Here is a 17,748-nt window from a genome sequence, read left to right on the forward strand (position 1 = left end):
TTTCTTTGTGCAAACATTCCAGCTTAATTGACGACCCTTTTTTAATTAAAATCAGGAAATTTATTCATTAGAAATAACCATTACATCCTTCGTCACAATTTCATTTAAGGGTTCCCCAAACCAATCAAAAGTCAAAGAAAATCTAGCTAATCTGATAAACTCATGAGCAACTTTATTTTGCTTCCCTGTTATAATGTTCGAATCTAGTGATAATAAAATCGCAAGCATAATGAAAACAATCGCCAAAGACTAGCGTCGATGTACCCTATTAATTAACGATCCTTTCTTGAATCGGTAGTGCTAGACCTATGTAATATATTTTAAGTGTTTAACGGGCAGACTTATGTGGAACATTTGAATTGTACTTGAGAGGAGGAAGGGTCCACCCCCTGAAATTTGAGGGGCGAGGGAGATAATTAGTGTAAAACTTTTCTTAAGTTTACTTATAGGCGTAGGATTATTGTTCTTAAATCACTTGTATTAAATTTGTCTAGATACAGATATATCTAAGACAAGTTTTAGGGTTAAATATATCGGCAAATCTAAGACAAGTAATTTCGGACGAAGGCACCGAGAGCACCATCGGCATCAGGGGCACGATCGGCTACGTCGCACCAGGTATGTTTCTCTTTGTCATGCTACTTCTCCACCATGACATGTCTAGATTCACTTGTAAGAAACTCTGCTTGTGGTGTCCACCGCCGGTGACGTGTATAGCTACGGGGTCACCCTCCTTGAGATCCTTGCCGGGAAGGCGCCGACGGACAGCAGGTTTGAGGACGACATCATGCTTTCGGAGTTTTTCGCGCAAACGTTCCCGGAGAGGATCGAGCGAGTACTCGACCCGTCCTTGTTGCCGATAGATGAGCTAGACGGACCAGTCTCGGTTTCGATCTCTACCATGCCGACAGTCTCGCCACCATACTCGGAGGAGAGCGAGGGCGCATCACGGCGTGGAACTGCGTGGTCTCCGCCGCTAGGGTTGGGCTCAGCCGCTGCCCACCAGCACCGTACGAGAGAATGGGCATGAAGGAGGACGCCGGTGAGATGCGCGTCATTAGAGATGCTTGTCTTCGTGCTCACAGTGCAAGGAGCCCTGTGGTTTAAGTGAAAAGGTGTTTTCTCTGTTGAAATTCATCGGAAAAGGTAGAGAGAGAGAGAAAAATTTGAAGCTCTGACTTTTGCCAATTTTGTTTAGGGGGTGTCTATTCATCGGCTAGTAGCATGAATCCATGTTGTCACAACCTTTCAGATTTCCCACTTGCTATCACTCTAAACTTTTTGTCTACGTTTTCATGAAATTCAATTCTGAGCCCGGGCTCATCTGATCTTAGTGAACAGTAAAATAGAAAAAATAGAAAAAAAACACATTTTTTTTTTGCATGAATGATGTTTGAGTGTGTGAGGCCCGTGCCAATTTTCAGCTTGTTCGGACATTTGACTAGCTCTCAGCAAAAAAACAAAAAATCGATTCGGACAATACATGAACACTAAACTTGTTCACATACCTCAATTCTTTTTTGCTGAGATCTATTCGAACGCGCTGAAAATAGGCACGAACATCACGCACTCAAAGTTTCTTGCCAAAAAAGGAATTTTTTTGAAAAAAAAGTTCTAGTATTTTTTTTAATTTTACTGTTCACGGGTAAAACTGATGAGCTCGGGAGCTATTTCACCGCTCTCTACGCCTTCGTATAGTTTTTTCTTCATGAAAAACTTTCGACCTATTTAACAACTGCAAAGCAGTGCAAACTACAAAGAGTGCCAGAAGTAATAAAAATTACATCCAAATTCGTAGACCACTTAGCGACGACTACAACCATTGGAATGAGCCGAAAGCATGCCGACGTCATCACCCTCACTCATCGGAGGCGAGCAAATTTTGTGGAGTACACATCCGGGAAGTAAAAAACGTAGCACAAATTTGCCCGGATAGAAAGGACCTCTACTCGAACCGTTGTTTGGCTTGGACATGGCCCTGTGAAAATTACCATAGTATGCCACCAAGGATTGTAATGACGTGTCTTGATTAATGAAAATTTTATTTGAAAAAAAGAATTGCCAAGGTCAAAGATAGATGAAGGGAGGGGAACGATAGCACCATGTCCGACTATACGGGGTTAGATATGAAGATGTGCCGGGGGGGGGGGGGGGGGGGGGGTAGTAAGTAAGAGAGGTGCAAAATGTTTATTGCAGAGGGGGGAGTGGATAATGGAGAACGCTGCGGTGCCGCCCCCCCCCCCCCCCCCCCCCCCCCGAAGCCCGCCAAGCACGTTTTTGCGCGTCGGCGGATAAAAATCTTACCACTCGTGCCCCCCAAGTCTCCTTTTTCACCGGATGAAGCAAAAACCGGTGCCGGCAGCCCCAACCCAAACCCAGGAACCTGGGGCACCTGCAGTGACATATCTCCTCTCACCCCCACCTTTTCGTCTCTCTCTCCCCACCTTTTCGTCTCTCTCTCTCCCCACCTTTTCCTCCTCCCGCCGCGCGTGCCTCCTCTCCAGCTCGCCCTGTCGGCCGCCACGGCGCGTCCAGTCCTCGTCGACGCCGCCGTCCCCGACGCCCACGGACGGCATCCCCGGCCACCGGCGTCGAGGGAGGAAGCGGTCTCGCAGGCGAGGTCCTGCCTTGCCACGACATCGACGACTCGCCGGGCTCCCTCGCGCGCCGTCGCCACGCCTCCTCGCCGCCCGCATGGTTGGACGAACGGGCCACGAACTGGGCGAGGAGCTGCCGGAGGCTGGCGACGAGGAGACGCTCGCCAGGACCACCCGCGCAGCCCCTTGCCCTGGCCGGCGTGGTGGTGGTGGCGGCGCTGTCGACGAAGCCGCCTCTGCCTGCCCGAGCACACGTGTCGGGGGCGATGCCCCGTGGCCGAACGTGCACGTCGTGTTCCCGTCGTCGGCACAGGGATGGAGCAGGACGAGAATCTCCGTCGCCCTCCTCCAACGGCGGTGCCCGCGCCTTCCCGGCCGGCTGCGGGCGTGGCCGTCGGCGCCGAGGCGGACGTGCAGCGGGACGAGCTGCAGGGCGTGCGCGTGCGTGGCGAGCAGGCGAGCGGGCGCGGCACGGTCGTGGGCGGGACGGCGAGGGCTCGCAAAGCTGTCCGACTCGGGGCGCAGAGCCACGCGGGGGCACGCAAAGTACCCGACGCAGGGCGCAGGGCGCGTGCATCGCGCTGGAGGACGCCGTCGTCCTCGCGCGGTGCCTCGGCGATGCCATCGTCGGGAAGGAGCGGGAGACGGTGGAGGACGCCGTGGTGATGTTTCCACTGGCGCGGGAGGTCAAGAAGGGCGCGGCCGTGGCCTGGACGGCGCGGTGCGGGCGTGACAGGGGGCGCAACGGCTGAAGAATATTTCGATCCCACTGCAAAATTATCGCCGGCGCAACCCCAGAAGGCTGAGAAAATGTCTCCTCGGGATGCAACGGCTGAAGATGCTCTAACGAAACATGACAAACCTTTGAGTGAAGCGTTCCTGAGACACATGTTTAGTAAATAAGATTACCATCTGTTTCAATTCTTGCATATGGTACGTGTTTGTCCCTTAGCAGCGCACGTGCGTGTAACTGGTACAACAGTTTGACGCATCTTCGAACAACATCCAGAACAGAAACTTCCTTGACGATAAGTTGCTTCAAAATAATAATATATAGTTTTCAAAAAAAATAAGTATAGGTTATGAAACGAATTTCAAGATGGATATAATAATGCCAAATTCACACTGTTTCAAGCGGGCAATTTCTTCTATGTTAAACTAAATTAAATCATCAATGTTGAAACCTATAAAATTCGAGAGGCGCCAATTCAACTTCCTCTGCAAGCTGACTGTCCTTTTTTCCCTGGTAATTATTTACAGGAAAAAATGTTAAATATATAAGCGCTCTACCAATTTGGGCCGAGGAATTTCCACCTTCCAGCCCTTCCCTTTTTTTCACTGGTTCGCTACAAAAATCTTTTTTTCCCTGAAAATTATTTATATAGGAAAAAAAGCTCAATTGGAGATGGGAGGTATCGATCCCCCTGCCTCTTATTAGCATATATAAGCACTCTACCATTTGAGCTACATCCCCATTTTATATCCCTAAAACTAATCCAGGCTATTTATATATTAATTAACCTTTTGCTATCAATAGAAGCAGGTAGTTTCTTCTATGTTAAATTAATCATTAACGTTGGAACCTATAAAATAGATTTTTTTTTTGAGAAATACCTATAAAATTAGATAGTCACGAATTAAACTTCCTCTACGGGCCGACTGTTAGGCCTATGTTTGTAGCCTTGATTTCCCAATTTGGGCCGAGGAATTTCCACCTTCCAGCCCTTACCTTTTTTTCCCTGGTTCCCTACAAAAATATTTTTTTCCCTGGTAATTATTTATATAGGAAAAAAAGCTTAATTGGAGATGGGAGGTATCGATCCCCCTGCCTCTTATTAGCATATATAAGCGCTCTACCATTTGAGCTACATCCCCATTTTATATCCCTAAAACTAATCCAGGCTATTTATATATTAATTAACCTTTTTGCTATCAATAGAAGCAGGTGGTTTCTTCTATGTTAAATTAATCATTAACGTTGAAACCTATAAAATAGATTTTTTTGAGAAATACCTATAAAATTAGATAGGCACGAATTAAACTTCCACTGCGGGCTGACTTTTTTTTTTTGAGGGGCAAAAGGTTCTTTACTCAATCGAAACATTCAGAGGTATGTTACAGATATCTGGTAAAGAACCTAGCCAAATATAGCGGCCTGCCCCTAAGGACGACGCAGCCATTGCTAACCTATGAGCATCTACTACGAACTCCCTATACTCATGCACCACCTCCACTAGAGTAAACAATTTAGCCCTATCCTCCACTTCTCGCAAAATCACCGAGTATGAGCATTTCGCCTTCTTCTGAAAATTAGTGACAACTTCCAGGCAGTCTGAGGCAACTTTTATCTTCCTAATATTGAGATCTTGGGCAAGAGCAAAACTTTCATTGCATGCTATAGCTTCTAGACATGCTGAATTTGTCTGGCCATTCAAAACAACAGCGGAAGCACCCAAAAAATGTCCGCGCTCATCACGACAAATAGCTGCTGCTGCCCCTCTTCGACCGTCCCTGGACAATCCTCCATCAACACTCACCTTGCACCAACCAGGCTTCAGAGGACTCCACAACCTGCTATGCCTCGCTTCATGTGCATCAGGTTTCATTGCTCTCTTCTATTTCATGGGCACCTCAATTTCTTCTAAGTACTTTGTGATAAAACCAAAAGTGGAAATAGGATTCTGGAATTCTTCATCATGAATAGCTCTTCTTCTTGCCCACCAAATCGCCCAAAGGGTGACAAGTGTCGTAGCCAGTTCGTTTTCTTTCATTGTGTCAAAAAGCCAAAAAATCCACAACCGAGCATCATCAGTCCGGTTCATGATCAGGTGCTCAACCACCTCATCGTCGGCTAAAGCCCAGACTGCTCTTGACATATTGCACTCAATAAGAGCATGTCTCCATGTGTCGACAGCCGCATTACAGATTGGACAAGTATCGTCAGTGGCCACATTCCTATGGGCACAGACTTCTCCTGTAGCAAGAGACATCTTTGCTAGTCGCCATGTGAACATTCGCACCTTAGCAGGAATTCGAACATGCCACAACTTCACCCATGCCTTCCTTGTTTCAGTTGAATTCGAATTGCTTGTTCTATGTTCAAGCCAATCCTCTCTCTGTTTTTTAATGCCCACAAGCATCCTATATGCCGACCGAACCGAAAAGTTACCGTGCTTCTCATGGTGCCAGGCCCAGAAATCATCTTGCCTCTTCGAACTAATGGGTATTTTCAATATAATTTCTTTGTCCATATCAAGAAAGTGATTATCCAGAATTGTTTCATTCCATGTTCCTGTAGCACTCTGAATAAGATCACAAACCATCTCAGGAGGATTCAATGCTTTGGCAGCAATTGGCCTCATGTTAAAATCTCTAGGTAGCCAATTGTCTTCCTAGATCCGTGTTGTCTCTCCTGTACCAATCCGCCTCACTAGCCCGAGCTTGAGGGTATCTCTTCCCTCAAGTATAGCACGCCATACCTGACTTGGTGATGACCCCAGTTCAGCTTCTAGCAGATCCCCACTTGGGTAATACACAGCTCTCAAAATTTTGCTACTCAGGGATTCCTGATCTTGTAAAAGCCTCCATGCTTGCTTCGCCAGCATGGCTAGGTTGAAGATCTCAAAATCTTTAAACCCTATTCCCCCCATATTTTTCGGTTGAGTCATTTCTGCCCATGAGACCCAAGCCACTTTCCGTTCTCCATTCTTACTACCCCACCAGAACTTGCGAAGCATCCCATTCAAATGTTCACACAAACCACGAGGGAGCTTGAAACAAGACATTGAGAAAGTGGGAATTGCTTGTGCTACGGCCTTGACCAGCACCTCCTTGCCTGCCATTGACAAGCACTTTTCTATCCATCCTTGTATTCGAGCCCAAAGTCTATCCTTCAGATATTTAAAGCTGCCATTCCTTGAGCTCCCAACATCCATGGGCAAACCCAAATACTTCTCAGAGAGTGTCTCATTAGGCACTTGAAGCACCCTCTGTTTGTAGCCTTGATTTCCCAATTTGGGCCGAGGAATTTCCACCTTCCAGCCCTTACCTTTTTTTCCCTGGTAATTATTTATATAGAAAAAAAAGCTTAATTGGAGATGGGAGGTATCGATCCCCCTGCCTCTTATTAGCATATATAAGCACTCTACCATTTGAGCTACATCCCCATTTTATATCCCTAAAACTAATCCAGGCTATTTATATATTAATTAACCTTTTTGCTATCAATAGAAGGAGGTAGTTTCTTCTATGTTAAATTAATCATTAATGTTGAAACCTATAAAATAGATTTTTTTGAGAAAAACCTTTTTTTTTGAGACACTTTTGAGAAATACCTATAAAATTAGATAGGCACGAATTAAACTTCCTCTGCGGGCCAACTGTTAGGCCTATGTTTGTAGCCTTGATTTCCCAATTTGGGCCGAGGAATTTCCACCTTCCAGCCCTTACCTTTTTTTCCCTAGTTCCCTACAAAAACCTTTTCTTTCCCTGGTAATTATTTATAGGAAGTTTAATTGACCTTTTTGCTATCAATAGAAGGAGGTAGTTTCTTCTATGTTAAATTAATCATTAATGTTGAAACCTATAAAATAGATTTTTTTGAGAAATACCTTTTTTTTGAGACACTTTTGAGAAATACCTATAAAATTAGATAGGCACGAATTAAACTTCCTCTGCGGGCCAACTGTTAGGCCTATGTTTGTAGCCTTGATTTCCCAATTTGGGCCGAGGAATTTCCACCTTCCAGCCCTTACCTTTTTTTCCCTAGTTCCCTACAAAAACCTTTTCTTTCCCTGGTAATTATTTATAGGAAAAAAGGCTTAATTGGAGATGGGAGGTATCAATCCCCCTGCATCTTATTAGCATATATAAGCACTCTACCATTTGAGCTACATCCCCATTTTATGATCTCAAAATTAATCCTGGCTATTTATATACTAACCTGTTTCCTATTGACAACAGTTAGAAGCAAACCTGCTCTGTTTGGGAGCGACTAGGATAAAAGCTGAGTATAGGGTGCAAAAATAGAAAAAGCATTCTGGGCCCTCGGATTGAAGATAGACGGTACAGGATATGGTGGAGCAATCTGTGCGGACAGTTAGCAAAAAGGGCCCTCGACTCAGGTTATTTTGCTTCCGATGCCCTTCTCCTCCAAACACGATCCCCTCTGCGGCCGGCGGCCGGCAGTAGCACGGGCACCTCTCCAAACCCTAATGGCGTCGCAGCTCCCTCCTGGACCTACCCTCTCGTTCATCTCCCTCTATCTCGCTGAAGGTGGCGGCGGCACAGATCCGGTGCTGTGAGGATCAAATTACCAGAACAAGGCGATCCTCTCAATCTCTTGCATTATCAGTGGAAAAACAGTAGAAATTTAGGGATACAAATTGGAGAATTTCGCGAGATCAGAGACCCCGACTTGGTTCGCTAGCTAGGGTTCTAACAACTACAGCATATGCTAGGAATCTTCTTGTCCATCTCCTCCCCTTCGCGTGCCTTATAAGCTAACCGGACAGCTCATAGCTCACGCACTAACGGAACTGTTACAGATCACAACGGTGTCGACAAAAGTAACAGTTACAGGAAACGGTGAGGATGGAATCCGAGCCGTTGATATCTCTAGCGCTCATCTTGACCGTCGCTTCTCTGAATCTCCTGTGGCTGCCTCTCTTCGTCAGTAAACTCTCGGCTTGGGTCCTGACAGGTGCCTAGCTGGGCGAGTACGCCCGTGTAGGTGCCGTTCCATCTGCGCTCCGACGGCTCTTCGCCGTCTCGTCAGCGGCGGCCCGGCTGCTTTGAACGGACCTCTCCATGTGCTAAGCTGCGGTTGCGGGGGAACAAACTCGCCTCGGTACTGTCCTCAACCCCCCATCATTCTCTTTATGCTAATTTTGGGGTAAAATCTGGGGATATCTCTGTGTCCATGCGGAGGAAAATTAATCAATGAAAAAACTTGCTATATCTTGCTTACATTATATTTTTTGAGCAATTAGGCATAGCATTTTTTTTATAATTGCCTGATATTGTCAACAATTACATCCTGATTGCAATATTCTATGATAGTGTGCTCTCCTGAATCATGAGTAGTAGTAGTATCGCACTGTACAAATATTATCTATCCGTGGCTGGCTCTGCAGGTTGTTTAATGTCCTGAATGGAGATAGTAGAAGAATGTCACCTATGAATCCTGACACTTCTTGTCTGCTGCCATCTCATACAATTTCTCACGGTTGCCTACTCGTACTGTCAACTACTCAACTTTCATCAATTTGACTGATACATGAGTACAAAGTAATTTCATGTGCCTGTTCAATTACCTGAACGTGAAGTGCTTGTTGGCACAATGCTGAAATTCAGTAACACTGCAATATGTGCCACTCCAATGATTTTGCAGAGCCCTATCTATTTTTCAGTACTTCCATTGAAACTAAATCATGGTAGTATTTTCTAGTGAAACAATGTATTAGTTCTTTGGTCTTCCTCATTTGTTTGTAAAAAATGGCATTATATTCCTACAGATTTATCATGCGTGTAACATACTGGAGCTCGGCGGTGGCATCGTCTACATCTGTTTATTTGTCCCGTGTTTCACTTCTCTGCTCTGCTGGCACGATTTTTTGTGTGACATTTGTTCAGGAAACATAGCAGCGGCTTCAAAGTATTTTCTCTAAAACATGTTACCAATTTTTGGGAGAACTAGCATTCCATTGCTGCTACAACTTCTGTGAGACTGCGCTTTCTTCAATTTGAAGTAACCTCTTCCAATTTATTGTGGCTACAATCTGAAGCATCTTACAAATAAGTTGAGTTAGAATCATTCTTTGGTGTGTGGTATGTCTCTGGAACTTTGGTTGTGCATTTCCTTTCACTTTTGCATTGTGTTGAAGAAATATATGCATCTCTTTCACCTGATTAACCCATCACATCCCATTTCAGTAGAGTCAAATTCACATCAAAGTTAATTAATATTCTCCTCTTTAATTATAGCATTGACATTAAAAATGTTATCTCTGAATCACAACAGTGGACTTACCCAACTCTCTATTGTTTTCTGTAAATAATAGAAGTAATTGTACTTGCTGTAAGTATACTCTCTGATTCTCTGCAAATATGCTTGTAAGGCCATAAATAGACTGTTCATATATGTATTCTTCAACAAGTCCAGTAAATCATGGAAGAGCAATAGATATGCACTTGTCTCCATTATCCATGTCTAATATTATTGACTGAGATGTTGCTGTTGCAAGACAACTAAGACTTTTGAGATTGAGTGACGCTATTCTTACATACTAATTTTGCGAAAATTGTACATACTAGTTCAATCTGATGGTGGTTATTCCCATGTTTTTCTCTAGGTTAATATTATCCCTCTCACAGTACGTAGATTTTTTGTGTAAAAGGGGCACCCAAGAATAGGGTTTCTGTTTGAGATTTTAGGGCTTCAGTAAGTATAAATTGTTGTTTTCACTTCACATTCGTTGGTACCAGGTATGATTCCACTCTACTCCGAACCATAAATCAGACAACATTACATCTCTTTCCTTAGTGGAAAACAAACATATTTTTCTTCTAAATTATGCAATAACACTCTGCTTGTATACTTACAGCTACTATGTTTTTGTTACAGTAGTGTAGAAACTGTAGTGGTAAACTGGGTGGAAATTAACAGAATTATCATGGTTCAGATAACTATTATGTGCGAGCTACTACTCACCAAGCAATATAGGAATGTATGCACATGACTGAACTATAATTCAAATCTTTACAAACTTTTAATCCACCAGAGAACATAATTATTTCCTATTCTTGCCTTGTAATGTGAACTATAAAATTGTTCTTGTATTTTGTAGATGTATGATGCCCTCTGACCAGCTGAAGCATCGGGACTGCAAATGGAGAGAAGAGGTGTTTACCGAAGACTTCCCTTCCTTATAGCTGCAAGAATTTCTCTGCAGGATAATTTTAATTCTTTTGTTGAGCATACACCTATGCGTGCTTGTGCTCAACTGAAGCTCGAACTGGAGGAAAAGACAGGTTTCATGTCATGTGCCATCAAGATAGTCCAGACTTCCCTTCCTTACAGTTCCTGATCCATTTTTAATAGCAATGCTTGTTGAGCAGTGATCGTATTAGTCCTTAGGTCCCAGTCTTGCCGGGCATGTACTGAAAATGATCCTCCCATGTATCGGTCGATATGTATGTATGCCTCTTGTGTTGTGTTCCATCTATGATGGCCCAGTTTGAAATGTACATTTAGTTATGCTTGAAGAGTATGGTATAATTTTCTCAATGTACTCAGCATATTTGTGATAGATACTTGCATACTTTTTCATGACAAACATCTTCAGTTTCCTTGCATAACTAGCGATGATGTACTGAAATATACATGTATTTCATGAAATAGATATGTGCAAAGATTTTTTTGTAAAACTAATAGGAAATGGGGTATCTATAAATGACTGTGCAGATCTATAAATGGTTGTTGGAGGGAAAGATGAGATAGTTGAGGTTGTTGCTGCAAAGTTTCTGTTTTATATCTAACTGTTAGTAGGGTTTTTTTCCGTAAAATCTGCCCTTAAGTGGCTTGCCATCCTCCATCAGAATCTGTGCCATCCATCTTCCATCCAACCGCTGAGCCTTGCTTTTTCTATTTTTGCAACGTAAGGTCAGATTCTATCCTAGTTGTTCCCACTCTGTTTGTATAAATTCAGTTGCCTTAATTTACCTAGACATACAGAGAATGGCATATTGGTTCAAGAATGGCGTTATCAAGATTTGTTATCCTGGGTGCTGGAGATACAAAGAGAGATGATATTCATCTGTGGCTCAGAATATATGCACACCAATATATGTTGAAACAAACATATTCCTCAATGTATTGGTGCCAGAGACCATCAATAAACCTTTACTCGTGTCTAGCTGTTACATACATCGATACCATAACTAACATGTTTGATTATTTATATACACATGGCGACATCAAACACCATCAAACACTGAAGGTGAAGGGTCTGACTTGTTCAAGATAGTACAATCTCTGAGTTTATACTAAGCGGAAGTTGCTGGAAAATTCTCACAGGTCAATACTGAATTTACAAAGTAACCCAAGGAATAGCTAGAATGAGTACAGATGCAACTTTGTTCATCATATAGGGTGTGGTAGTCCAGAGAAGAGAGGAAACATCACACAATTCACACACACACCAAGACGGTGGGCTGATCACCATGCATCAAAATAAAGAGCTATGGGGTGAACATTCTCTGCTGCTCAATATATTTCTGGCAAAGAAACAGGGCATCAAAATGAAACGAGACAGTGAAATGCAATAGAAATCATAGGGTTAACAGAATCGCTTGGACCACTAGGCTGACATATATCGGTTGAGCAGAATATCTAGGACCAAAAAATACTCTTACCTAAGAGTGCAACAACCTGAGCCTACAGCAGCAGTGCACAGCCAAAACAACCCGTCTTTTTATGGGCTGAAGAAACCAAGCAAAATCCTGAAACCAACTAATGTATAGAGATGTCCGGCATGGGGAAGGATGATCTTGTCCACGTAGGGATGAGAATCATGTCAACCGGCAACCTTGCCTGCGATGCATTAACCCTGCAAAGGAGGCAAATTGAAAGCAGCTCCAGTTAGTATCACAGTATGCAATTATAGTCATTTAGTTATATATCTAGAAGATTGTTGTTACTGGCAAATAAATCATAATTTTTTTAAACGAGGCAAAAGACTTGCCATTTTCATAGGAAGAAGAGAGTTGGAACAAAATAGCAAAGTACTTGCTCAACAGAATGTAGCTGGAACTGAATAATTTTTGGCGGCCAAACCTGAAGACTGGCGAAATTCAGACATACTTCAACTAACTTCAGCTATTATCAAACTTTCTATGGTTACTGAGTACAGATGCAAAAGGAAATGGTATATCTAATAAAGAAGATTGCATCAAGCAAAACGGCAACTACATAAAAGGTTTCAAGTATTTTAACTCCATCCACCATTAAGCTTCAGTTTTATAAAAATACAAGGGAATGTCCAGACAAACTCAGCAGTAATATATCATATGTTTTTCGCTAACACACATTGAAAGCATGGCATTATGTATTAATAGCATATTTAGGTTATAGTAAGGATACATGTACAGCCAAACCTTATAATTGGCATGTATAAGCCACATTCCAACAACACGGGATTTTGTACAACATGAAAATTTACTGCCAGCTTAACTTATATTCTTGTTGCATCAAAAAGCATGCAACTTACCGGAGCTGGGATAAACATTGCATTTCACAGAAGAATACCCCCTGAAGATGTCATATATTTTCGTGCATCTATCATTACTTGACGAGACCTCATTTGACAGCTTCACAACCATTCTTTTAAGAACTGGTGCACAGCCAAATATTAGTTTCAAGAAATCATGTTCATGAGCATGTCCTTTGAAGCCATCTATTTCTACTTCTTCAAGAGCAGTCAAGGGGATAATTTGGGTCCTCCAGTTCGTAGACTCACAAGGACAATCTGCAGGGCATATTTGTTCATCCTAAAACCAAAAATGTGAATTACTATCAAATTTTACTATTGAGATACATAAGCAGAGGGGGGCACCACCTCAAATCTCAGAAGGGTGACCTTAAGTCTCCGTATAGCACTACGAATCCAATCCAACCCAAGAAGATAAGACACAAATGCTCCAAAGACATGGCCCGTTGCTGACAAATGTAGCTCCAAAGCAGAGAAGCCGACAATCATATGCTTCTCTATCTCCTGTGCAAAGTTGGCCTCTTCATCGGAAAAGGTAAAGCAGCTCTGCAAAGCAGATTGGCAGATTTGTATCATACATAAAGTTTAGCATAGAGGCATTGCCATGAGACATTCTCCAGCATTGGTGCCAAGATGGACATGGTCACTAGATTGTAGGCGTGTAAGAACAGCGTTAACTGCTTGAGCATGGGGGCAACAATGTCGACCGGCCGCGCCCACAAATTCTCGCTGTCCATGACAAGCTCCTGCAGTGACGTTGAGTGGACTGTCCAGTCGTCATCGCCGAGCCAAATGAGGACCGAGCCTGAGCACGCGCAGGTGTGGGCAGAGGGAGAGCAAGGCTCCGAGGCCGTCCAGTTGGCAGCCCGTGAGGGTCAGCGTCTGGAGCGCGGGGAACTCGGCTCTTGTGCCGAGGACGAAGGGGGTCCTCTCCAGCACGATCGAGGTGGCGCGGTGGAAGCACGGCAGGTCGACCTCTGTGGAAGTCGGATCTGGGTCCCACGGGAGGCCGAAGACGAGCTTCTCCGGCGCGAGCAGTGCGGCTGCGCGCAGCACCGATGTGACGGCGCCGGCGCCGGAGATGGGCAGGTGCTCGTCGGAGACGCGGATCTCGAGGAGGGAGACCGCCGGAGGGGGGAGGGCGACGCGGTTGAGCGCCGCCTGGAGCGACGGAAATGCGATCCTTCGGAAGGCGAGGTCGCGGAGGTGGGCCAAGAGGCCGCGCCACCGGCGGGAGAGGAGGCCGGTGCGCGCGGCGGCGGCGGCGCAGCCGAGGCGGGCGAGGACCAGGAGGAGAAGATCGTCGGGGAGGGCGTTGAGGTAGTCCGCTCCGCCGGCAGGGCCTGGCTCGGAAGAACGCCGGCGGCCCAACTCCATTGAAGTGAGCAAAGCCCTGCCTCCGATGGCGGAACCAGATCGTCTGACGTAGGTTTTTTTTTTAAGGAATCTCGCCACTTTATTGATTATCAGTAATGTTCATGGGTACAATACGTTGGTCATAAGGGTGACCAACCATAAATGTCTACCAGACTGAAGATTACAAGCTAATTTGGCAAGATTGTGAGCCTCGAAATTAAAATTTCTACGCTCATGAACAAAGGAAACAGAAGTGAACATATTTCTATGCCCCAAAATCTCCTGGATGATCGCAGAGTGCGGGCCTCCTGTTCCTTGGTTGATGTCATTGACCACACCTTGGCAATCCGATGCTATTATCATATGTGACACTTGCAGATCACTAGCAAGTGCCAGAGCCTCCCTGCACGCATAAGTTTCCAAGATCGTCGGATCAAAAACTCCATTATAAACCACCGTCGAGGACCCTAGATATAGACCCGTGTGGTCTCGGCATACTGCGGCAACGGCCCCGCCACGGCCGCGCCTTGCCACCGCTCCATCGACGTTGACCTTCACCAACCCGGCTGGTGAGGCTATCCATCTTCGTTCAGCTTCCCTCCTAGGTGTAGCAGAGACCCGAGGGGGTGTTTTTTCCCTGACTTGGTTCCAGCTCGCGAAGATAGGACTCCACAAAAGAATAGGTCTGCATGGGTGATTGAAATATTCCTTCGTGTATCACCTGCCTCCTCGCATACCACACTGCCCATAAAGTTACGGCCATCTTTGTGAAAAGCTTGTGCTCAAGAACCTCATGGAGCTGGAAGATCCAATTCTTCGCTCGGGGTTCAGTGTTCTCCGCCATTCTAGCCACCAGCTCCAGATCAGATAGAGCCCACGTGCACCTCGCTGATGTGCAGGCGACAAGCGCATGGCGCCATGAGTCAGGAGAGCCGCACAGTGGACACGCATCTCGTGTTGACATATTTCTCTTGTTGAGGACATCTGTTGTAGGTAATGAGTGACGTGCAAGACGCCACAGGAACACTCTGATCTTTGATGGGACAGTCAACGACCAAAGTTTGCACCAATCCTTCTCTTCTCGGTCCGAGCTAGATGACCCGCCTCTGCCCTCAAGCCAATTCTCTCTTGTTATCTTTGTCTTGATAATGAATTTGTACGCTGAACTGACAGTGAACCTTCCTTTAGAATCTGGATGCCATGACCAAAAATCATCAACATTGCTCGTGCACACAGGAATTCTCAGAACCGCCTCCGCATCGGTTGAAAGAAATAGAGAACGGACTAGGTCCACGCTCCAGGATGCCGTTGCTGGAGTAAGCAGGTCCGAAACAAGTTGAGGTGGATCCGGGATCAGACAGGTGATAGGTCGGAGCGAACCCTTCTTTGGTAGCCAATTGTGTGTCCATATGTTGGTCGACTGCCCATTACCTATTCTTCGGATAATACCCTGTTTCAGAATATCCCGACCCTCCAAAATCGCATGCCAAATCTGTGATGGCCTTGAACCAAGTTCAGCACTAAGCAAATCTGTAGTGGGAAAGTATGATGCTTTGAGGATTCTGGCACTCAAAGTCGAGGGATCTTGCAGCACCCTCCAGGCCTGTCTCGCCAACAATGCGAGGTTGAAAAGTTCCAGATCTCTGAATCCTAGGCCTCCCAGGTACTTTGGCCTTGTCATGACCTCCCACGAAACCCATGTTGGCTTCCTCTGTCCTTGCTTGCAGCCCCACCAAAATTTCCTAATGATAGAATTAATGTGATCACACAGTCCTCTTGGCAGCTTAAAGCATGACATTGAGTAAACAGGGATAGCCTGGGCCACTGACTTGATGAGTACCTCCTTGCCACCAGCTGATAAACACTTCCCCATCCAGCCTTTCACCTTGTCCCAAACGCTGTCGCTCAAGTATTTAAACGTGCTCCTTTTCGAGTGTCCCACATCTGTGGGCATGCCCAAATATCTGTCACTTAGAGACTCGTTTGGAACATGTAGACACCCCTTGACTGCTGAGGGCATCCCTTACTGAAGAAAATAGACGACTTATCCCTATTAATGCGTTGGCCCGAGGCCCTGCAATATGTATCCAAAAGGTGTGACACCTCCTCTGCTCCATCTGCACTCGCCTTGAAAAACAACAGGCTATCATCCGCGAATAAAAGATGGTTCACCGACGGTGCCGATGGCGCCACCTTAATGCCGCTGAGCTGGGATGATTCACTTTGAGATTTCAAGAGGCATGAAAGGCCCTCTGCTGCTAGCAAGAAAAGGTATGGAGAGATTGGATCTCCCTGACGGATACCTCGTGTTGGCTTGAACTCCTCCAATTTGCTTCCATTAAACAAGATAGAGAAAGAGACGGTCCTGACCATGTTCATGACAATGGATACCCATGGTGCAGCAAACCCCAACTTCCTCATGATTGCTTCCAAATAATTCCATTCCACTCTATCATACGCCTTCATCATATCGAGCTTTAGCGCACAGTGGTTGTTGTTTCTTGACCGGTTTCTCTTCATAAAATGCAAACACTCATAAGCTGAAATTATGTTGTCAGAGATAAGCCTTCCGGGAACAAAAGCAGACTGCTCCTCTGAGATAATGTCTGGGAGTATTGACTTCAAACGGTTGGCTAGTACCTTCGAAGCTATTTTATAAAAGACATTGCATAGACTTATTGGCCGGAATTGAGATAACAAAGTGGGGTTCGATACCTTTGGAATTAAAACCAACATTGTGTCATTGACACAAGCCGGGCTCTCCTCTCCCCTTACTATGCTCAAAACCGCCCTCGTGACCAAGGCTCCGCATATATCCCAGTGGCGCTGAAAAAAGTGTGCCGGAAACCCATCGGGGCCGGGCGCCTTTGAAGGGAACATTTGGAACATCACCTTCTTTACTTCTTCCTCCTTATATGGTGCTGTTGGGGAACGTAGTAATTTCAAAAAAATTCTACCGCACACGTAAGATCATGGTGATGCATAGCAACGAGAGGGGAGAGTGTTGTCCACGTACCCTCGTAGACCGAAAGCGGAAGCGTTAACACAACGCGGTTGATGTAGTCGTACGTCTTCACGATCCGACCGATCAAGTACCAAACGCACGGCACCTCTGAGTTCAGCACACGTTCAGCTCGATGACGTCCCTCGAACTCCGATCCAGCCGAGTGTTGAGGGAGAGTTTCGTCAGCACGACGGCGTGGTGACGATGATGATGTTCTACCGACGCAAGGCTTCGCCTAAGCTCTGCTACGATATTATCGAGGTGTAATATGGTGGAGGGGGGCACCACACACGGCTAAAAGATCGTTGATAAATTGTGTGTCTAGAGGTGCCCCCTGCCCCCGTATATAAAGGTGCAAGGGGGAGGCCGCCGGCCTAGGAGGAGAGGCGCGCCTAGGAGGAGTCCTACTCCTACCGGGAGTAGGACTCCCCCCTTTCCATGTTGGACTAGGAGTGGAAGAGGGGAAGAGGTGGAGGGGAGGAAGGAAGGGGGCGCCGCCCCCCTCTCCTTGTCCTATTCGGAC

The 17,748-nt window shown here is 45.4% G+C and overlaps 1 long non-coding RNA gene across 1 annotated transcript; it reads left to right on the forward strand.

The window, feature by feature from the left end:
* The first annotated feature begins 7,430 nt into the window (after nucleotides 1-7,430).
* LOC120968269 (uncharacterized) lies at nucleotides 7,431-10,994 on the forward strand. The gene is made up of 3 exons (XR_005762580.3): nucleotides 7,431-7,891; nucleotides 8,299-8,445; nucleotides 9,113-10,994. It is a non-coding gene; the product is annotated as an uncharacterized lncRNA (long non-coding RNA).
* The last annotated feature ends 6,754 nt before the right edge of the window (nucleotides 10,995-17,748 follow it).

The sequence above is a fragment of the Aegilops tauschii genome, chromosome 7 (assembly GCF_002575655.3).
Source record: "Aegilops tauschii subsp. strangulata cultivar AL8/78 chromosome 7, Aet v6.0, whole genome shotgun sequence".
In the NCBI taxonomy this organism is placed as follows: domain Eukaryota; kingdom Viridiplantae; phylum Streptophyta; class Magnoliopsida; order Poales; family Poaceae; genus Aegilops; species Aegilops tauschii.